General features: G+C 44.3%; 1 protein-coding gene across 3 annotated transcripts in view; it reads right to left on the reverse strand.

Moving 5' to 3' along the window:
• Positions 1-21,008, reverse strand: part of KCNG1 (potassium voltage-gated channel modifier subfamily G member 1) — a 141,345-nt gene extending 120,337 nt beyond the window's left edge. For 2 of the 3 annotated variants that reach the window (XM_063958966.1, XM_063958967.1), the window contains exon 1: positions 20,663-21,008. The gene's annotated coding sequence lies outside the window, so the exon portion shown is untranslated. The remainder of the gene's footprint in view (positions 1-20,662) is intronic. The other variant, XM_063958969.1, reaches the window with a different exon arrangement.
• Positions 21,009-21,744: the final 736 nt, after the last annotated feature.

The following is a 21,744-nucleotide window of genomic DNA, read 5'->3' on the forward strand; positions in this document are numbered from 1 at the left end:
GGATTTTGTGGCAATTACAGAGTCATGGTGCAATGAAAATCATGACTGGGACATAGCTATACCAGGATACAATTTATTTAGGAAGGATAGAATAGGAAGAATAGGAGGAGGGGTAGCAATGTATGAGAAAAAAAGCATAAATGCTACTTTAATACAAAATATTGAAGACAAAACTGAGGCCCTTTGGGTCACCATAGAAACCGGGGAGAAGGATGTTATTCGCATTGGGGTGATCTATAGACCACCAGGCCAGGGGCAGGATTTGGACAGGAACCTATTGTTGGACATCACTAAAATGGCTTTAAAGGGAGAAGTCATAATCATGGGAGACTTTAATTTACCTGATGTAAATTGGGAGGGGTCTTTTGCAAGTTCAGCTACAAGTGGCAAATTTCTACATTCCTTACAGGGAGCATCTTTCAAGCAATTGGTGATGGAGCCCACTCGCAAAGATTCAATATTAGATTTAATTCTTACAAATGGTGATAGGATATCTGACATATATGTGGGTGAGCACCTGGGATCCAGTGATCATCAAGCAGTATGGTTTAGTATAAAGAGAGGATCCAACTCCTGTCACACAAAAACAAAGGTGTTGGATTTTAGAAATGCTGATTTTGCAAAAATGGGGAGATGTTTAAGTGATTCATTGGCGGACTGGTGGAACTTGGAAGGAGTGCAGGAGAGGTGGGAAAAACTGAAAAGTGCAATACTAAGTGCAACTGATCTTTGTATCAAAAGGGTTAGGAAAAGCACCAGGAAAAGGAAGCCAGTGTGGTTCACAAAAGAAGTATCAACTAGTGTGAAAGCAAAAAAGATGGCTTTTAGGAAATACAAACAGACTCAAAATGATAATGACAAAGAGGTGTATCTTGACAGACGGAAGGATGCTAAGAAAGTGATCAGACGTGCAAAGGCAGAAGCTGAGGAAAAAATGGCCCAGTCAGTAGATAAAGGGGGCAAAACTTTTTTTAAGTATATAAGTGAAAGGAGAAAATCAAATGGAGGAATAAATAAGAATTTACTTACCGATAATTCTATTTCTCGTAGTCCGTAGTGGATGCTGGGGACTCCGTCAGGACCATGGGGAATAGCGGCTCCGCAGGAGACAGGGCACAAAAATAAAGCTTTAGGATTAGGTGGTGTGTACTGGCTCCTCCCCCCTATGACCCTCCTCCAAGCCTCAGTTAGGATACTGTGCCCGGACGAGCGTACACAATAAGGAAGGATATTGAACCCCGGGTAAGACTCATACCAGCCACACCAATCACACCGTATAACTTGTGATCTGAACCCAGTTAACAGTATGACAAACGTAGGAGCCTCTGAACAGACGGCTCACAACAAATAACAACCCGATTTTTTTGTAACAATAACTATGTACAAGTATTGCAGACAATCCGCACTTGGGATGGGCGCCCAGCATCCACTACGGACTACGAGAAATAGAATTATCGGTAAGTAAATTCTTATTTTCTCTAACGTCCTAAGTGGATGCTGGGGACTCCGTCAGGACCATGGGGATTATACCAAAGCTCCCAAACGGGCGGGAGAGTGCGGATGACTCTGCAGCACCGAATGAGAGAACTCAAGGTCCTCCTCAGCCAGGGTATCAAATTTGTAGAATTTTGCAAACGTGTTTGCCCCTGACCAAGTAGCAGCTCGGCAGAGTTGTAATGCCGAGACTCCCCGGGCAGCCGCCCAGGATGAGCCCACTTTCCTTGTGGAATGGGCCTTGACAGATTTAGGTTGTGGCAATCCTGCCACAGAATGTGCAAGTTGAATTGTGCTACAAATCCAACGAGCAATCGTCTGCTTAGAAGCAGGAGCACCCATCTTGTTGGGTGCATACAATATAAACAGTGAGTCAGACTTTCTGACTCCCGCCGTTCTTGAAATATATATTTTCAATGCCCGGACCACGTCCAACAACTTGGAATCCTCCAACTCGTTAGTAGCCGCAGGCACCACAATAGGCTGGTTCAGGTGAAACGCTGACACCACCTTAGGCAGAAAATGAGGACGCGTCCGCAGTTCTGCCCTGTCCGTATGGAAAATCAGATATGGGCTCTTATATGATAAAGCCGCCAATTCTGATACTCTCCTGGCTGAAGCCAGGGCCAGTAGCATGGTTACTTTCCATGTAAGATACTTCAACTCCACCGATTTGAGCGGCTCAAACCAATGGGATTTGAGAAAATCCAAGACTACATTAAGATCCCACGGTGCCACTGGGGGCACAACCGGGGGCTGTATATGTAGTACTCCTTTTACAAAAGTCTGGACTTCAGGAACTGAAGCCAATTCTTTCTGGAAGAAAATCGACAGGGCCGAAATTTGAACCTTAATGGACCCCAATTTGAGGCCCATAGACAATCCTGTTTGCAGGAAATGTAGGAATCGACCCAGTTGAAATTCCTCCGTGGGGGCCTTCCTGGCCTCACACCACGCAACATATTTTCTCCAAATGCGGTGATAATGTTGTGCAGTCACCTCCTTCCTGGCTTTTACCAGTGTAGGAATGACCTCTTCCGGAATGCCTTTTTCCCTTAGAATTCGACGTTCAACCGCCATGCCGTCAAACGCAGCCGCGGTAAGTCTTGGAATAGACACGGTCCCTGCTGAAGCAGGTCCCGTCTTAGAGGTAGAGGCCACGGATCCTCCGTGAGCATCTCTTGAAGTTCCGGGTACCAAGTTCTTCTTGGCCAATCCGGAGCCACTAGTATCGTTCTTACTCCCTTTTGCCGTATAATTCTCAGTACTTTTGGTATGAGAGGCAGAGGAGGGAACACATACACTGACTGGAACACCCACGGTGTTACCAGAGCGTCCACAGCTATTGCCTGAGGATCTCTTGACCTGGCGCAATACCTGTCCAGTTTTTTGTTGAGGCGGGACGCCATCATATCCACCATTGGTTTTTCCCAACGGTTCACAATCATGTGGAAGACTTCTGGATGAAGTCCCCACTCTCCCGGGTGTAGATCGTGTCTGCTGAGGAAGTCTGCTTCCCAGTTGTCCACTCCCGGAATGAATACTGCTGACAGTGCTATCACATGATCTTCCGCCCAGCGAAGAATCCTTGCAGCTTCTGCCATTGCTGTCCTGCTTCTTGTGCCGCCCTGTCTGTTTACGTGGGCGACTGCCGTGATGTTGTCCGACTGGATCAACACCGGCTGACCCTGAAGCAGGGGTTTTGCCAGACTTAGAGCATTGTAAATCGCTCTTAGCTCCAGTATATTTATGTGAAGAGACATCTCCAGGCTTGACCATACTCCCTGGAAGTTTCTTCCCTGTGTGACCGCTCCCCAGCCTCTCAGACTGGCATCCGTGGTCACCAGGACCCAGTCCTGTATGCCGAATCTGCGGCCCTCTAACAGATGAGCACTCTGCAACCACCACAGAAGAGACACCCTTGTCCGTGGCGATAAGGTTATCCGCTGATGCATCTGCAGATGCGATCCGGACCATTTGTCCAGCAGATCCCACTGAAAAGTTTGTGCGTGGAATCTGCCGAATGGAATCGCTTCGTAAGAAGCCACCATCTTTCCCAGGACTCTTGTGCATTGATGCACAGACACTGTCCCTGGTTTTAGGAGGTTCCTGACAAGTTCGGATAACTCCCTGGCTTTCTCCTCCGGAAGAAACACCTTTTTCTGAACCGTGTCCAGAATCATTCCCAGGAACAGCAGACGTGTCGTCGGGGTCAACTGAGATTTTGGAAAATTCAGAATCCACCCGTGTTGTTGCAGCACTAGTTGGGTTAGTGCTACTCCGTCTTCCAGCTGTTCTCTGGACCTTGCCCTTATCAGGAGATCGTCCAAGTAAGGGATAATTAATACGCCTCTTCTTCGTAGAAGGATCATCATTTCGGCCATTACCTTGGTAAAGACCCGAGGTGCCGTGGACAATCCAAACGGCAGCGTCTGAAACTGATAATGACAGTTTTGCACCACGAACCTGAGGTACCCTTGATGTGAAGGGCAAATTGGGACATGCAGGTAAGCATCCTTTATGTCCAGGGACACCATAAAGTCCCCTTCTTCCAGATTCGCTATCGCTGCTCTGAGTGACTCCATCTTGAACTTGAATTTTTGTATGTACAGGTTCAAAGATTTCAGATTTAGAATAGGTCTTACCGAGCTGTCCGGCTTCGGTACCACAAATAGCGTGGAGTAATACCCCTTTCCCTGTTGTAGGAGGGGTACCTTGACTATCACCTGCTGAGAAAACAGCTTGTGAATGGCTTCCAATACCGTCGCCCTGTCTGAGGGAGACGTTGGCAAAGCAGACTTTAGGAACCGGCGAGGGGGAGACTTCTCGAATTCCAACCTGTAACCCTGAGATACTACCTGCAGAATCCAGGGGTCCACCTGTGAGCAAGCCCACTGTGCGCTGAAATTCTTGAGTCGACCCCCCACCGCTCCTGAGTCCGCTTGTAAGGCCCCAGCGTCATGCTGAGGGCTTTGCAGAACCCTGGGAGGGCTTCTGTTCCTGGGCAGGGGCTGCTTGCTGCCCTCTCTTACCCCTTCCTCTGCCCCGAGGCAGATATGACTGTCCTTTTGTCCGCTTGTTCTTATAGGACCGAAAGGACTGCGGCTGAAAAGACGGTGTCTTTTTCTGTTGGGAGGGGGTCTGAGGTAAAAAAGTGGATTTTCCGGCAGTTGCCGTGGCCACCAGATCCGATAGACCGACGCCAAATAATTCCTCCCCTTTATACGGCAATACTTCCATATGTCGTTTGGAATCCGCATCACCTGACCACTGTCGCGTCCATAAACTCCTTCTGGCAGATATGGACATCGCATTTACTCTCGATGCCAGAGTGCAAATATCTCTCTGCGCATCTCGCATATAAAGGAAAGCATCCTTTAATTGCTCTATAGTCAATAAAATACTGTCCCTATCCAGGGTATCAATATTTTCAGTCAGGGAATCCAACCAGACGACCCCAGCACTGCACATCCAGGCTGAGGCGATGGCTGGTCGCAGTATAACACCAGTATGTGTGTATATACTTTTTAGGGTAGTTTCCAGTCTCCTATCCGCTGGATCCTTGAGGGCGGCCGTATCAGAAGACGGTAACGCCACTTGTTTTGATAAGCGTGTGAGCGCCTTATCCACCCTAGGGGGTGTTTCCCAGCGCGCCCTAACCTCTGGCGGGAAAGGGTATAATGCTAATAACTTTTTTGAAATTAGCATTTTTCTATCTGGGTTAACCCACGCTTCATCACATACATCATTTAATTCCTCTGATTCAGGAAAAACTACAGGTAGTTTTTTCACCCCCCACATAATACCCCTTTTTGTGGTACTTGCAGTATCAGAGATATGCAAAGCCTCCTTCATTGCCGTGATCATATAACGTGTGGCCCTACTTGAAAATACGTTTCTTTCATCACCGTCGACACTAGATTCAGTGTCTGTGTCTGGGTCTGTGTCGACCGACTGAGGTAAAGGGCGCTTTACAGCCCCTGACGGTGTCTGAGACGCCTGGGCAGGTACTAACTGGTTTGCCGGCCGTCTCATGTCGTCAACTGATTTTTGTAATGTGCTGACATTATCACGTAATTCCATAAACAAAGCCATCCATTCCGGTGTCGACTCCCTGGGGGGTGACATCACCATTATCGGCAATTGCTCTGCCTCCACGCCAACATCGTCCTCATACATGTCGACACACACGTACCGACACACAGCAGACACACAGGGAATGCTCTTATCGAAGACAGGACCCCACTAGCCCTTTGGGGAGACAGAGGGAGAGTTTGCCAGCACACACCCAAGCGCTATAATATATATGGGAACAACCTTATATAAGTGTTGTTCCTTATAGCAGCTTAAATATATCCAATATATCGCCAAAAAATGCCCCCCCTCTCTGTTTTACCCTGTTTCTGTAGTGCAGTGCAGGGGAGAGTCCTGGGAGCCTTCCTCACAGCGGAGCTGAGCAGGAAAATGGCGCTGTGTGCTGAGGAGAATAAGCCCCGCCCCCTATTTCGGCGGGCTTTCCTCCCGTAGTTTTAGATAACTGGCATGGGTTAAATACATACATATAGCCTTAATGGCTATATGTGATGTATTCTTTTGCCATAAGGTATTAAAATATTGCTGCCCAGGGCGCCCCCAGCAGCGCCCTGCACCCTCCGTGACCGCTTGGTGTGAAGTGTGTGACAACAATGGCGCACAGCTGCAGTGCTGTGCGCTACCTTCATAAAGACTGAAGAGCCTTCTGCCGCCTGTTTCCGGACCTTCAATCTTCAGCATCTGTAAGGGGGGTCGGCGGCGCGGCTCCGGGACGAACCCCAGGGTGAGACCTGTGTTCCGACTCCCTCTGGAGCTAATGGTGTCCAGTAGCCTAAGAATCCAATCCATCCTGCACGCAGGTGAGTTGAAATTCTCTCCCCTAAGTCCCTCGATGCAGTGAGCCTGTTGCCAGCAGGACTCACTGAAAATAAAAAACCTAAAAAACTTTTTCTAAGCAGCTCTTTAAGAGAGCCACCTAGATTGCACCCTGCTCGGACGGGCACAAAAACCTAACTGAGGCTTGGAGGAGGGTCATAGGGGGAGGAGCCAGTACACACCACCTAATCCTAAAGCTTTATTTTTGTGCCCTGTCTCCTGCGGAGCCGCTATTCCCCATGGTCCGGACAGAGTCCCCAGCATCCACTTAGGACGTTAGAGAAATAAGACTTAAGAAAGAGAGTGAGCATTTGGTGGAGGGTGACAAGGCAATAGCAGATCACCTAAATAATTATTTTTGCTCAGTATTTACTACAGAAGAAGGGATGGGGCCACAGTTAAGTTGCAAGGACATTCATAAAAATAAGGTAGTTGAAAGTACATTTACGGAGGAGAAGGTCCTAACAGAACTTTCACAACTAAAAGTGGATAAATCAATGGGACCAGATGGGATACACCCAAGGATACTCAAAAAGCTAAAAGATGTGCTGGTTACACCGTTAACATAATTATTTAACCAGTCACTAAATACAGGTGCTATTCCAGAGGACTGGAAAAGAGCAAATGTAGTTCCACTGCACAAAAGTGGAAGCAAGGAAGAAGCAAGTAACTACAGACCAGTAAGCCTTACATCAGTAGTGGGGAAAGTAATGGAAAAACTATTAAAAGAAAGAGTTGTGGAATATCTTAAATCAAACCACTTACAGGGTCCAAAACAGCATGGATTTACTGGTGGTAGATCATGCCAAACAAATCTTATTGACTTTTTTGACTCTGTGACAAAAATAATAGATCAAGGGGGAGCTGTAGATGTAGCATATCTAGACTTTAAGGCATTTGACACTGTCCCACATCGCAGACTGCTAAATAAACTTGAAAGCGTGGGGGTGGATTATAAAACAGTTAAATGGATAAGAACCTGGTTGCAGGATAGGAAACAGACAGTTGTAGTTAATGGAGTGCAATCTATGGAGGGAAATGTTACCAGTGGAGTACCCCAGGGATCTGTACTTGGTCCAGTTCTCTTTAATATCTTTGTTGGTGACATTGCAGATGGTATTGAAGGGAAGGTATGCCTTTTTGCAGATGATACAAAGATATGCAACAGGGTAGACAAACCGGGAGGGGTAAAACAAATGATTGATGACCTAGGTAGGCTTGAGAAATGGTCAAGAACGTGGCAACTACAGTTTAATGCTAAAAAATGCAAAATCATGCACTTGGGTCTCAAAAACCCAAAGGCTAAATATAGTATCAAGGGTACTATAATGGAAACTACTGGGGAGGAAAGGGATTTAGGAGTCACTATTTCAAGTGACTTGAAGGCAGGAAAGCAATGCAACAAAGCAATGAGAAAGGCAAGTCAGATGCTTGGTTGCATAGGGAGAGGAATCAGTAGTAGGAAAAAAGAAGTGATAATGCCACTGTACAGGTCATTGGTGCGGCCCCATCTGGAATACTGTGTCCAGTTCTGGAGACCATATCTCCAGAAGGATATAAATACATTAGAGAGTGTACAAAGAAGGGCAACTAAAATGGTGCATGGCCTACATCACAAAACGTACCCGGAAAGGCTAAAATATCTTAACATGTATAGTTTGGAGGAGAGAAGGGAAAGGGGGGACATGATAGAAACTTTCAAATATATCAAGGGTCTTAACAAAGTTCAGGAGGGAAACATTCTTCAAAGGAAGAGAAATATTAGAACTCGAGGACATACACTGAAACTGGAGGGGGGGGGGAGGTTCAGGGGAAATTTAAGGAAAAATTACTTCACAGAAAGGGTAGTGGATAAGTGGAATAGTCTCCCATCAGAGGTGGTAGAGGCTAAGACTGTAGAGCAATTTAAACATGCTTGGGATAGGCATATGAATATCCTTACAAAGAATTAAGGTTCAAAAAGGGTTGAGATTACCTAAAGGATAAAAAAAAAAAAAAAAAAAAGGGGCAGACTAGATGGGCCAAGTGGTTCTTATCTGCCGTCAAATTCTATGTTTCTATGTTATGTTTCTATGGGCTCATATATTGTGTGTAAATCTGGCTCTGGTGCTAGTCCGTCCCTCCTGAGCCATTTACCTCACTGCACGTCCATGCACTTAGATGGGAGCTGCGGATGCAATAAAACAACTGAATTCCCCCTTACAGTCTCTAGAATACTTATAATCATTCCAAAGACATCTACAGTGACTGTAAAGTCTTCATTTCATTATCTGGTACTGCAGCCCAAAAAGTGCAATGAATAATAATAGAAAGCTAATGAAACTAGGAAGCGTTTTACAATTATATACTATGTGCCAAGTAATGTGGAAACAATTTTGATTATACAGTATATTTCAAATTAGAATTGCAAAATAAAAAAAAGTGCATAATCTCCATGGTATTTAGGTTACAGATCTTCCAAACCAGACCATAATAGCATTAAGTTTGTACAGTTGGTCTGATTTTTCACGATTTTATTATTTTTTTTGAACCTTTTCATACTTAACGATCCACGTGGACTACAATTGGGAATGGTAACCTGTGCCGAGCGCAGCGGTAGCGGAGTATTATCACGACTCCGGCGGCCTCTTATCGCGGATTATGCTTTGGGTGCCTGAGGCACCCAAAGCATAATTCCAGATAAGTGCCGGCATCGGGTGAAAAGGATGACAGCATCTGGGCTAATAGGATACCGCTGCTGATAGGATACCGCTCTGAGGGGTCTATTTATGAAGCAGTGAAAAGAGTGGAGAAAAGGACCAGTGGAGAAATTGCCCATAGCAACCAATCAGCTTTAAAGGAAGCATTTATCAAGTACAATCTGTAAAATGTAAGGGAGATGCTGATTGGTTGCCATGTGCAACTTCTCCCCTGGCTCAATTCTCCACTTTTATCACTGCTTAGTATATGTCTGTTTTTCCACTATTTTCACTGTTTCATGAATACACCCCTAAGTCTTGGAGAGATAATGTGGAAGGAGATAAAGTACCAGCCAACTAGCTCCGAACGGCCATTTTTCAAACACAGCCTGTAACATAGCAGTTAAGAACTGATTGGCTGGTATTTTATCTTCGTTCACTTTATCTCTCTCCAAGCATTAGTACATAGACCCCTCAGGTAATAAAAAAAGACCCCCTATTGCAGAGCTTCCCAATCGCGGTCCTCAAGATACCCTAACGGTCAAGGTTTTAAGTATGTCCATGTTTGGCTCAGTCAATTTGATTTAACCATCTGTGCTGAGCCACAGATATAGTTAAAACCTGGACTGTTAGGATGCCTTGAGGACCTCGTTTGGGGACCTCTGCCCTATTGTACGTCTTGAAAGCATTCCAGATTGAAAGCAGTGTCATGAGGGGAGATAAGATAATTTCAAGACTCATCCAACTGACAGCAGGATTGTGCAGTGTGAGGAGTATCTAGCCACTCTTGGTTCATGGTCCCATTTCACTAGAAGTACAGTTAGCAATAAGCATAGCATATAAACTATACCCATCTTCCCAGCTATACCCAAATCTTCCTTAACACATGATAACAATACGATATTGAGACAAGATCACTGTAATAGAGGAGCAAGGCAGGTATATGTACCCCAAGTTTCTTACCTTCGTGTTTTAAAACCCCAGAAATATTGTGTTTGTTATGCTGAGAGGTTTTGGCTTTTGGTAAGACACAAATTAAGGTCCTGAGGTTTGGATGTGAGAAGAGAGGGTGGGTTCTCCATCCATTTAGGCCCAGTTCTGGTCGTTGGGCTATTAAGTCCCACAGAAGGCTAACTAGGGCTTTCAGCTGTAGGTGTGTGTTAATAGCCTGTCAGCCTGATCATCTGTCTCTCACACTGCTTGGGGAAAAGGAGAGACTATGGTGCATGGAATCTTTGTGAGAGAAACCTGCTCTTAAAATCCAGTGAGTGAGCTGTGCCTGGTAAAATCTTCTTGTGATGTATTTTTTAGTGAGTTAGGATTATCCTGTGTATAGTAAGCAAGGTACTTATTTTGATGATTATTTCTATTTTTCTGCATATTTCTATTTTTCTGCACAATAAAACTGGCTGAGGCCAGTTGCACCAAACCAACAAACTTGTGTTATCTCCCAGCTGCTGCATCCTGCCATCTACCCCAGGAAATGGTCTCTGTTCCCCTGACCCTGTCCACAATACTGTGCAAATGTTTTAGGCAGGTGTGGGAAAAATGCTGCAAAGTAACAAAGTAAGAATGCTTTCAAAATAGAAGTGTTAATAGTTTATTTTTATCAATTAACAAAATGCAAAGTGAATGAATAGAAGAGAAATCTAAATCAAATCAATATTTCGTGTGACCACCCTTTACCTTCAAAACAGCATCAAGTCTGCTAGGTACACTTGCACAAAATCCGGGATTTTGTAGGATTATAGTCTGATGTATGATTAACCAATCACACCAAACAGGCAATAATGATCATCATTTTCACATATAGGTTGAAACACAGTCATTAACTGAAACAGAAACAGCTGTGTAGGAGGCTTAAAACTGGGTGAGGAAGAGCCAAACTCTACTATAAAGGTAAGGTTGTGGGAGACAGTTTCATGTCACTTGTCATACACCATAGCAAGACTGAGTACAGCAACAAGACATAAGGTAGTTAGGGTGTAGTATGTGATGCCGGCGGTCGGGCTCCCGGCGACCACATACCGGCACCGGCATACCGACAGGTGGGCGAACGCAAATGAGCCCCTTGTGGGCTCGCTGCACTCACCACGCTATCTATTCTCCCTCCAGGGGGGTCGTGGACCCCCAAGGGGGAGAAGAAGTGTCGGTATGCCGGCGCCAGTATGCTGGTCCTCGGGAGCCCGGCCGCCGGCAAAGTGAAGACCACCCGGTAGTTATACTACATCAGCAAGATTTCCCCCAGGCAAAGATTTCAAAGCAGACAGGTTTCAAGATGTGCTGTTCAAGCTCTTTTGAAGAAGCACAAAAAAAACGTCAACGTTGAAGACCGTAGACTCAGTGGTCAGCCAAGGAAACTTAGTGCAAAGATTAAAAACACTTAATGCTTACTTCCCTTCGAAATCGAAAGATGTCCAGTGCCACCAGCTTGGAAATAGCAGAAACCTGTGGGACCCAGGTACACTCATCTACTGTTTGGAGAAGTCTGGCTAGAAGTAGTTTTCATGGAAGAATTACAGCCAAAAAAACATACATTCAGTGTGGAAACAAGGCCAAGCGCCTTAACTATGCACTAAAATACAGGAACTGGGGTGCAGAAAAATGGCAGCAGGTGCTCTGGACTGATGAGTCAAAATTGTAAATATTTTGCTGTCACAGAAGGAAGTTTGTTCGCCAAAGGGCTAAAGAGCGGTACAATAATAAGTGTCTGCAGGCAACTGTGAATGGAGTTGGGGATTTGGTAAGGATTAATGGTGTCCCAAATGCTGAGAAATACAGGCAGGTACGTAACCATCATGTAGGGCCCACCGGGGAATGCAGTAGGAGTGTGTCCAGCCACCAGAGGAGGTGTGGCTAACTATTAGAGAGGATATAGTCAGCCTACAAAGAACAACTCCCCTTTATAAGGTAGGGAAGAGTGGTGTGTCAGGGTTGCCCACTTTGATTGGCAAGAGGGCTGATCTTGGTGTATTTTCCATAGAAACAACCCAAGCTTCCAAGATCATCCTTGCTCCACCAAGCTACTGACCCTCTAGTAAAGTAATAATATATAATTGAGTGCACAGTTTAGAACCTGACATCTAGAGGAGAGGGTGACCCTGATCATGCAATACCATCAGGGAGGCATCTGATTGGCAGCAGGACAACAACCCCAAACATATAGCCAATGTTATTAAGAACTATCTTTAGCATAAAGAAGAACAAGGAGCAAGATGACATCTGTGGTTAGTTCTCCAAGATGTTTGGAACAACCTGCCTGCTGAGTTCCTTCAAAAACTGTGTGCAAGTGTACCTAGATGAATTGATGCTGTTTTGAAGGCAAAAGGTGGTCACACCAAATATTGATTTGTTTTAGTTTCTCTCCTGTTCATTCACTTTGCATTTTGTTAATTGATAAAAATAAACTATTAACACCTCTGTTTTTGAAAGCAATCCTACTTTGCAGCATTTTTTCCAAACCCGTCTGAAGCTTTTGTACAGTACGGTAGGTAGGTAGATATAGATATAGATATAGATATAGATATAGATATAGATATAGATATAGATAGATATATATATATATATATATATATATATATATATGGGTGTAGTATGGTTTGCCGGCAGTCGGGGTCCCGGCGACCAGCATACCGGCGCCGGAATCCCTCCCGCCAGCATACCGACAGCTGGGCGAGCTCAAATGAGCCCCTTGCGTGGACCCCCAAGAGGGAGAAAAGATGTCGGTATGCCGGCTGTTGGGATTCCGGCGCCGGTATGGAGGTCGCCGGGAGGCCGGCCACCTGAAGACCACCCTATATATATATATATATATATATATATATATATATATATATATATATAGAGAGAGAGTTAGTGTGACAAGAAATAAACTGCTGATAATATATCCATATCCAAAACAACTAAGCTGTGAGCATTTCATCAATTCATACAGTAATGACCAAATTGAGGCGCTTTCTAGAATGCAATCTTGACTAGATACTGTCACAATTATATAATAACCACCAGGATCCAGTCTTATTCTATTTTCATATGCAATGAATTTTGTATTAGATTTGAGACACCTATATAATATGAAGCGGGATATGTTATACTAATTGCTATAGTATTCCATGTTTGTTTTAGGGATAAACTATTAGATTACTGTATAACTGGAGGTCTCTTAAACATTAAGATCAGGAGGGTAATATTTAATCTTGAATATTAAGGATCTTTCAACCTTTTACATTACAGGATCACATTTTTGCACATACCAGTAATATATATTTTTATCATATGAAATAAATGCCACACTTTTCCCGTGTCCTGTTCTAAAAGTTTATATGCATGTTTCTAATTGCCTGGGAAGATGAACACCTGTGCTAATAATTATTCCCTTTTATTTATACGGCGCCACAGTGTGCTTACATGTGAATGTAGTGCAAAAAAACACAACACTGCCCCACAAATGTTAGTTACTAATTTACTTTCTTTATCTGAAATGTTATCAATAACAATATCCTGGTAAAATGTGCATACATTTTTATAGAACCAAGTTCGGAAATGTCTGTCACATCTTATCACATGCACCCTATGCCATGGCACCATGTTATGTTCTGGTCAGTGTCACGTTAATTGTGTGTTTTGACAGCTTGCCGTGGGAGTGCGCAGAGAGAAACTGTAGTTCAATTTTTGTTTTATGGGAATCATGTAATTAAACATGTTTGGATTCCCGTAAACAGTCATAATAATGTATTTCTGACACCGTCAGCTACAATAATTTAACTCCAGCAAACTGTCTTCACACCATGAGCTCTGTTCACTATATCTCAAGTAAAGAGGTGAAATATTGTAAACTGGAAAAAGGCATCAAGATGTACAGTACAGTGGAGATATAACTAGAGTGTTTAAACAGCGCACACAGAAGCCATTAAGATTTACAGCTTGGTTTCAAAGAGAACTTTTTTTTTATCCTTTAAGCAAGTGGTATTGCATTAAACATAGGACAAAGAGAAATAAGAGTAGCATTTTGGTGAAATCCGTAGAATTGGTTACAAAACCACTATTTTGTGGTACTGAAATGTGAAAATAATCAAAAATTCTGACGTTCAAATTGGGAACAACTACTACATTGGACTGATTGCTGTTTTCTAGAACTTTGCTGCAATTCAGCAGGTCTAGTCGAATTCATTAGATTTAAACAGAGCAGCACGAAAATCTATTGACTCTACTTACATATTTAGATATTGCCTTTGTAACACAGCAGGATTGGCAGTTTAAAATCAAGGACAAGCACATCAAAATATTTAATGAGAGGGTATTGGTTAAACTGGCTAAATAAATGTGGATGTTTGCCTGTATTCAGAGTGGCCGCGTCTATGTAGCCACACCGCCCCATCTGTTTGTGATAGTATCCATCATCGCTATCCTGTTTGATTTTATCTCTGAATAACCGTTTGCATGTCCACAGAACACTTATCTTACATGCAAACACCACGATACCGCCCACTTACAACCACTTATCCGCAAGAGGAGAAGCGGCAGAGATGCATACGACTTTGACATGTAAATGTATGATAGTGCCGGCTTCTTTTGTTATGTGTGTGGACCCGCTTCCCCTCCAGATTGCAGTGAAGCAGGTCCACATATCATCAGACTGTATTATAACTGTTGCAGCTGTCCTTATTCCGTGCTCTGGTCCACTCTGCGCATGCGCTGTTTCTCCCTCTCCGGTCAGTCCCTGCGCCTCAGTGCCTTGTGCATGCGTGCTTCATTTTGCAGGACGCCAAGGCTCTGTGGGGGACCTCCAGCTGACTCACTGGGCATAAACGCGATCTCGCTATTATTGTGAGATCTCGTGTACAGTTCGGAGCCAGCATCCACCACAGCCAGGGACAGCGCTTTCCCTGCTGTAGTGAATGGACAACGACACCTGCAGCTGTCGAAATGTAAAGTTGCAGGTGTCGGAACGGGCGGTGCTGCTGTCCGGTCATACATTGCCCTGCATATCGGCATGCTGTCTTGTAGATAGCAGCGCAGATAATGTCACAGGCGCATAGCACCCCTGTCATGTTCCACACACCGGCACTTTCATACATGAGGGAGAAGAGGTATTAGTGCACATAATGTGCGCTAATACCACTTCTCCCCCATACTGATGAATAATACATCTAACCCTGAGTGTTACTTATTGTGTCGCTATAGCTCTTCCTGCTTTGTCTCTTACCGAGGTGAAGCAGGAAGTAATAATGATGAGATGTGTTGATATCTTGGCCGCCACTGTGTGGGAGCGTTGTGCTGATGTACTGGGCCTAACCTCCCGGCTGGCTCCACTGCGCATGCATGAGATCCTGCAACCATTGCAAGATCTCCTGTGTGCAGCCCTGACACCAGCAGCCACCGCAAATCAGCACACATACCAGCAGCTAGTATCTGCCAATATGTAAAGAAATGGTAAGCAGCAAAAGTACTCATTTTTTTTTATACATCTGAAGTTTGCGGATACTGAAGTTTGCAGATACCAAAGAGTAAAAATGCTTTTATACATGGCAGGGATCATTGTAAGTGTCAAACAGCGCTGGTTATAGTGCGTTTGGCACTTACCACCCTTTCTTACATCACACCTTGAATCTCCCGCAGTTGCTCAAAGTTGTGTATGCTCAGCTACAGTGCAGTCAGATTCATCCTCAAAACAGACTTGGGTGCAACTCTGAATCAGCCTTATAACCTCTATACCAGAAGAACTCCAAGAAAGATGGGTGTAAAGGACATATACATATCCAAATCTAGTTTCATGTGCACAAATTATATACGCCCTTTATGAATTAAGAGCTGGTTTTCACAGAATCGTACTCTTTTCCATGCAGCCAAATCAAGCACACTGCAAAGATGTCCATGGATTCATGCTGTACGCCTATAGACTTCTGCCCTTGACTCTGTTGCTCCGCCAACCACTATTCACCCTCACAGATCAACACCTCAACCCTGGCACACAAAATGCACCAGATATCTTCAGAAATGCTCTCGTACTGCCAAGCGTCAGTGGAGGAAATAACACTCTAAAGCAGACTACCTCCATTTCAAATTGATGCTCTCATCCTTCAGTACTGCCCTTTCCCTCACTAAACAATCATACTTCAAAATCCTCATCTCTACCCAGTCTTCCAACCCCCAACGCCTCTTTGCCACTGTTAACTCCCTCCTCTGCCCACCACCACCTCCTCTCCCTACCTCATTGTCTGCGCTTGACTTTGCCACTTATTTCACGTCCAAGATTGACTCCATACGTCAGGACATCACATCCCACCAGACCAGCAACCAGCCACCACCTATCCCTTGCCACCCCTCCCCTTCCCTCTTACCAACTCTGACATCTTTTTCCCATGTATCTGGCGAGGAAGTAATGGCCCTCATCCGTTCCTCCCCCCCCCCCCACAACCTCCCCACGTGACCCTATCCCCTTCCATCTCCTCCGCTACCTCTCTCCTTCTGCCTGTTCCCATCTTGCCCACCTTCTCAATCTCTACCTCTCATCAGGCACTGTCCCCTCTGCCTTCAAGCATGCTCTTGTCTCCCCTATTCTTTAAAAACCTACCCTTGAGCCAAACACTCTCTCCAACTACTGACCCATCTGTCTCCTCCCTTTTGCCTCCAAACTTCTTGAGCGTATTGTCTATAATCGCCTCACTGCCTTTCTTTCCTCTCACTCACTGCTTGACCCATTCCAGTCTGGTTTCCGTTCTCTCCACTCCACTGAAACTGCCCTCACAAAAGTCTGCAATGACCTCCATGCAGCCAAATCTAAGGGCCACTACTCTCTGCTTATTCTTCTTGACCTCTCTGCTGCTTTTGACACTGTGGACCACCCTCTCCTTCTGCAAATCCTTCACTCTCTTGGTCTGCGTGATACTCTCCTGGCTGTCCTCCTACCTCTCTGATCGTTCCTTCTCTGTCTCCTCTCATGATGCTACCTCCCCCCCACTTCCACTAACTGTTGGTGTCCCCCAAGGCTCTGTTCTTGGTCCTCTCCTTTTTCTCTCTATACGTCCTCTTTAGGTGAACTCATTAGTTCTTTTAACTTCCAATATCACCTCTATGCTGATGACACTCAAATCTACCTCTCCTCCCCTGATCTCTCCCCCGCTCTCCTCACTCGTACCTCCAACTGTCTTTCTGCTAGCTCTTCCTGGATGTCCCAGCGCTTTCTTAAACTCAACATGTCTAAGACTGAGCTGATCATCTTCCCACCCTCCTGCACAATCTCACCTCCCACAATCTCATTATCCATTGATGGCATGACTATCTCCTCTAGCCCCCAAGTACGCTGTCTTGGCGTAATCCTTGACTCCTCCCTCTCCTTCAAACCACACATTCAGCACCTCTCACAAACCTGTCATTTTCATCTCAAAAACATTTCCAGGATCAGACCTTTTCTCACCCAGGATGCCACTAAGATCATTATTCACTCACTGATTATTTCCAGAGTGAACTACTGTAATCTCCTCCTAACTGGCCTCCCTGACAATTACCTCTCTCCACTCCAATCTATCCTCAATGCTGCTGCCCGGCTCATCTTCCTCACCAAACACACTACGTCCACCTTCCCTCTCCTACAATCCCTTCACTGGCTTCCCTTCCCTTTCAGAATCCAATTCAAACTTCTCCCACTCACTTACAAAGCCCTCACCCTCTCCTCTCCCATATACATCTCTGACCTTATCTCCCTTTACTCTCCCACCTGTCCTCTTCGCTCTGCTAATGCACGCCGACTCTCCTGTCTTCTGATTACTTCCTCCCACTCCTATCTCCAAGATTTTTCACGTGCTGCTCCCTTTCTCTGGAATTCTTTACCTCTCCCCCTCAGACTCTCCACCTCTCTACAAAATTCAAACGGGCTCTTAAGATCCACTTCTTTACCAAACCCAGCCAAATCTCATCCTAACCCTCTGTTGCACGCTCTCTATGTACCCCATCTGTGTCATCCGTCTGTCTACCCCTCCCCTTAGAATGTAAGCTCTCACGAGTAGGGCCCTCTTCCCTCATGAGCTTATCCTTTTCTTACTTTAATAATCCTCAACTGCCCAAATACCGCAGTTTTTTGGCCACCTTGGAACTTATCTCTATGTTGTTAATGGTGTAGTTATGCTTAGTTACCCTGTACTTGTCCTATATTGTCTTCAACTGTAAGTCACTGTTTTCCTGTTTCGATTATGTGCATATGTACTCTGTAATTGGGCTCTGCGGAACCCTTGTGCCATATAAATAAAGGATAATAAATATATAAAAATAGACAGACTTCGGGGGTTAATTGGTTTTGAGATGAAGGAACCAGTGCTAAATTTAAAGCAAGACTCAACAATAAGGCTGTTTTTACCATACAACTGATTGGCATATTAAATTTAATGGTGAACCCGCCAAGATCACGCTGGTTCTTTCAACTTGGAACCTATTATACAACCCCCTAGGTCTTTGATGGGCGTATGCTAGCTAATTGCTTCAAGTAATACTGCCCTCCTCTACTCGCTGTAGATAGGGGTCATGTAAGATTTAGAAATGATGACTAAAGGTGGTGATGTCCTTTAAGGAAATGCATGTGCAATTGTCTATTTTCTATTAGTCACAGTACTGTTTGTGCATGTGTTTCATTCTTACATGAACAATTAATCACTGTGGGCCTTAGCATAACAAGGTGTAATTGCTCCTCTGTGACTAAATATATGAAACTGGTGTAAAACTTTTTTCATTAATATATGCGCAAAAGTATATATAACAAATTAATATTTAAATCAGCTTAAAATCTAATGCAGATTTAATGCTGATGGTAGAACCAGTTTCTGTTGCTGCTCAAAATTGAAATCTGAATCAGAAGATGTCTGCATTGGAACTGGGGAGATGCAAAGAAACAGCACTATGGATTGCTGCATGCTTCATTCTTACAGATACTGCAATACGAAGGCTGAAGGACAAACATACGGGATGTAGACAGGGATTATGCAGAAGCCAAATATGAAAATACACTTCAAGACTGTGTACACACTACACACACTGTAAGACTGTGTACACACTACACACACTGTAAGGCTGTGTACACACTACACATACTTAACGCACAGCAGACATGCTCCTGGCTTTGGCACAGTCAAATTTATTGGGTAATGCAATACAAGCCCCAACATAGTACGCTACTGATAAGGTCATGCAAATGCAAATATTCAAATATATTTGTGCCATTAACATAACATCCACAGTTCCATGTACTATTAGACGGATGTCTCTTCCCTTGACACTTTATAAGATGTCCCATCTGTCCACCCTTAGTGCCCATCTCAACCACTTACAGTACAAGCAAAATCTTTATCAACCCACTGCAGGCAGATGGGGGGGTGAGGTGCATAACTAAAAGCACTTCCATATACTTTATACGGCAACTGAAATCCTATTCAATTTCTATATTATCCCTATACTCTCCATATTAGGACCTCACACTCACCTTCAAAGCAGTGTTCCTTACTGTAGCTGGCCATTCTACATATCATTTACCACTTATTTCTCTATATGTCCTCATTCTTCTCAAAGCTGCCTCCTTCTTACACAATGCACTGCCAACTCACACTAAAGCTGCCTCCTAAGGAGCTCCTAACCACTGGCACTCTGTCCCTCTACTTCTAATCCATCCCAATGGAACTTCAAATACAATGCTGCAATGTTATAGCCATGGACATGTGAACTAGTATGCTGGCTTACCTTTTGTTGCTGTATGTCCCCCATCACCCTGTTACACTGCAAAGTTTTCAGTGTATGAACCTCAATCTTAAAGTTGTATTTTTTTTTTCCAGCTGTGCTTGTTACTTTAATATGGAATGCTTCTTCTTCTATGTGTGTGTGTATATATATATATATATATATATATATATATATATATATATATATATATATATACATACACGTGTATATATATATACATAATATTCCGACATCCCACGACCATTAGAAAAAACTTGCAGTGACCTGTTAGTGTATTTCTGTTGTACATTGGGTTATCTGCAGATAATCACAGCGCAATCTGACAATACAATAATGCAATCTTCAAGTAAACACATTTGTTTTTCACATGGAAATGAATCTGTAACTGGCAGCTACAGTACTACTTGGCAAACATGTTGCATTTGCCTGAAAATTGTAAAATTAATTGTACAATGCAGATTGATTTTAGAAAGGTCTTTGGTTTAAGAGTAAACATGTTTCACATAATAACAATAGTTTACAAAGTAGAAGCTGTGAGATATGTTGTTAGTTTCAGTAAATTAAATCCACACCATATAATATTATTGGATTGCAGTACATACTTATAATAATAACACACAATGTACATATTTCTATAGGAATTATAAGGATAATAATATAATAGTCTGTAACATATATATTCCCATTTGCAATGTTGATGTTCTGAAAAGAAAGTCCCCCTTCTATGCAGACACACATAGCTGGAAGCAGCAACAGGACTGCACTAATGTGTATGTTGGGAAGTGTGTAACAAATGACACAGCAGCAATCTGCACTATGCACTAGGCTGCGGGTGAGCGGAGGAAGAACAAACAACAAACCTGCTATGACCCAACTTGGAGCTAAAGTTCCTGAGAAGCTGCCCCATGCAGTACTGCAGAATGTGCCATTCTCCATCTCAAATCCAGGTGCAGTGGCTGTCAGGGTGCAACACCAACTCTGTATGCAACACGTGTCTGCATGCATGGGCTCCAAGACTTCACTTACTTCTCATGCCACACACCACGCCGGGCTGGCAGCTGCTGCCCAGGCTGCAGACAACATTGCACGTTCTCCCAGTGCAGGTGGCTGAATGAAAAGTGATGCTAGGCTTGCCGGAGCCAGCTCAGTGTGTGGCAGGGGAGGGAGGAGGCTCCATCACTGAGCAGAGCACTGAGGAGGGGCCTGCTCCTGTTGCAAAGGAGAAATATGTGTGAGCCTGAGGTGATAAAAGTCCCCGAGCAAGAGAGGAGGTGACAGAACTGGGGGCTGCCTCATATATGTATTTCCTAACACAAATGCCTAGAATAGAGCCCTCATCTCTCCTGCTGCACTGTGTCTGGCAGTCTCCAAAGAGGTTCTGCAGCAGACACCATTTCTGCTCAGGTGTATACTGGGGGTCATTCCGAGTTGTTCGCTCGCAAGCTGCTTTTAGCAGCTTTGCACACGCTAAGCCGCTGCCTACTGGGAGTGAATCTTAGCTTATCAAAATTGCGAACGAAAGATTAGCAGAATTGCGAATAGACACTTCTTAGCAGTTTCTGAGTAGCTCCACACTTACTCGGCATCTGCGATCAGTTCAGTCAGTTTCGTTCCTGGTTTGACGTCACAAACACACCCAGCGTTGGCCCAGACACTCCCCCGTTTCTCCAGCCACTCTCGCGTTTTTCCCAGAAACGGTAGCGTTTTTGCGCACACACCCATAAAACGGCCTGTTTCCGCCCAGAAACACCCACTTCCTGTCAATCACATTACGATCACCAGAACGAAGAAAAAACCTCGTAATGCCGTGAGTAAAATACCTAACTGCATAGCAAATTTACTTGGCGCAGTCGCACTGCGGACATTGCGCATGCGCATTAGCGACTAATCGCTCCGTTGTGAGAAAAAAATAACGAGCGAACAACTCGGAATGACCCCCACT

This window comes from Pseudophryne corroboree, chromosome 3, assembly GCF_028390025.1.
Source record: "Pseudophryne corroboree isolate aPseCor3 chromosome 3, aPseCor3.hap2, whole genome shotgun sequence".
NCBI classification, from domain to species: Eukaryota; Metazoa; Chordata; class Amphibia; order Anura; family Myobatrachidae; genus Pseudophryne; species Pseudophryne corroboree.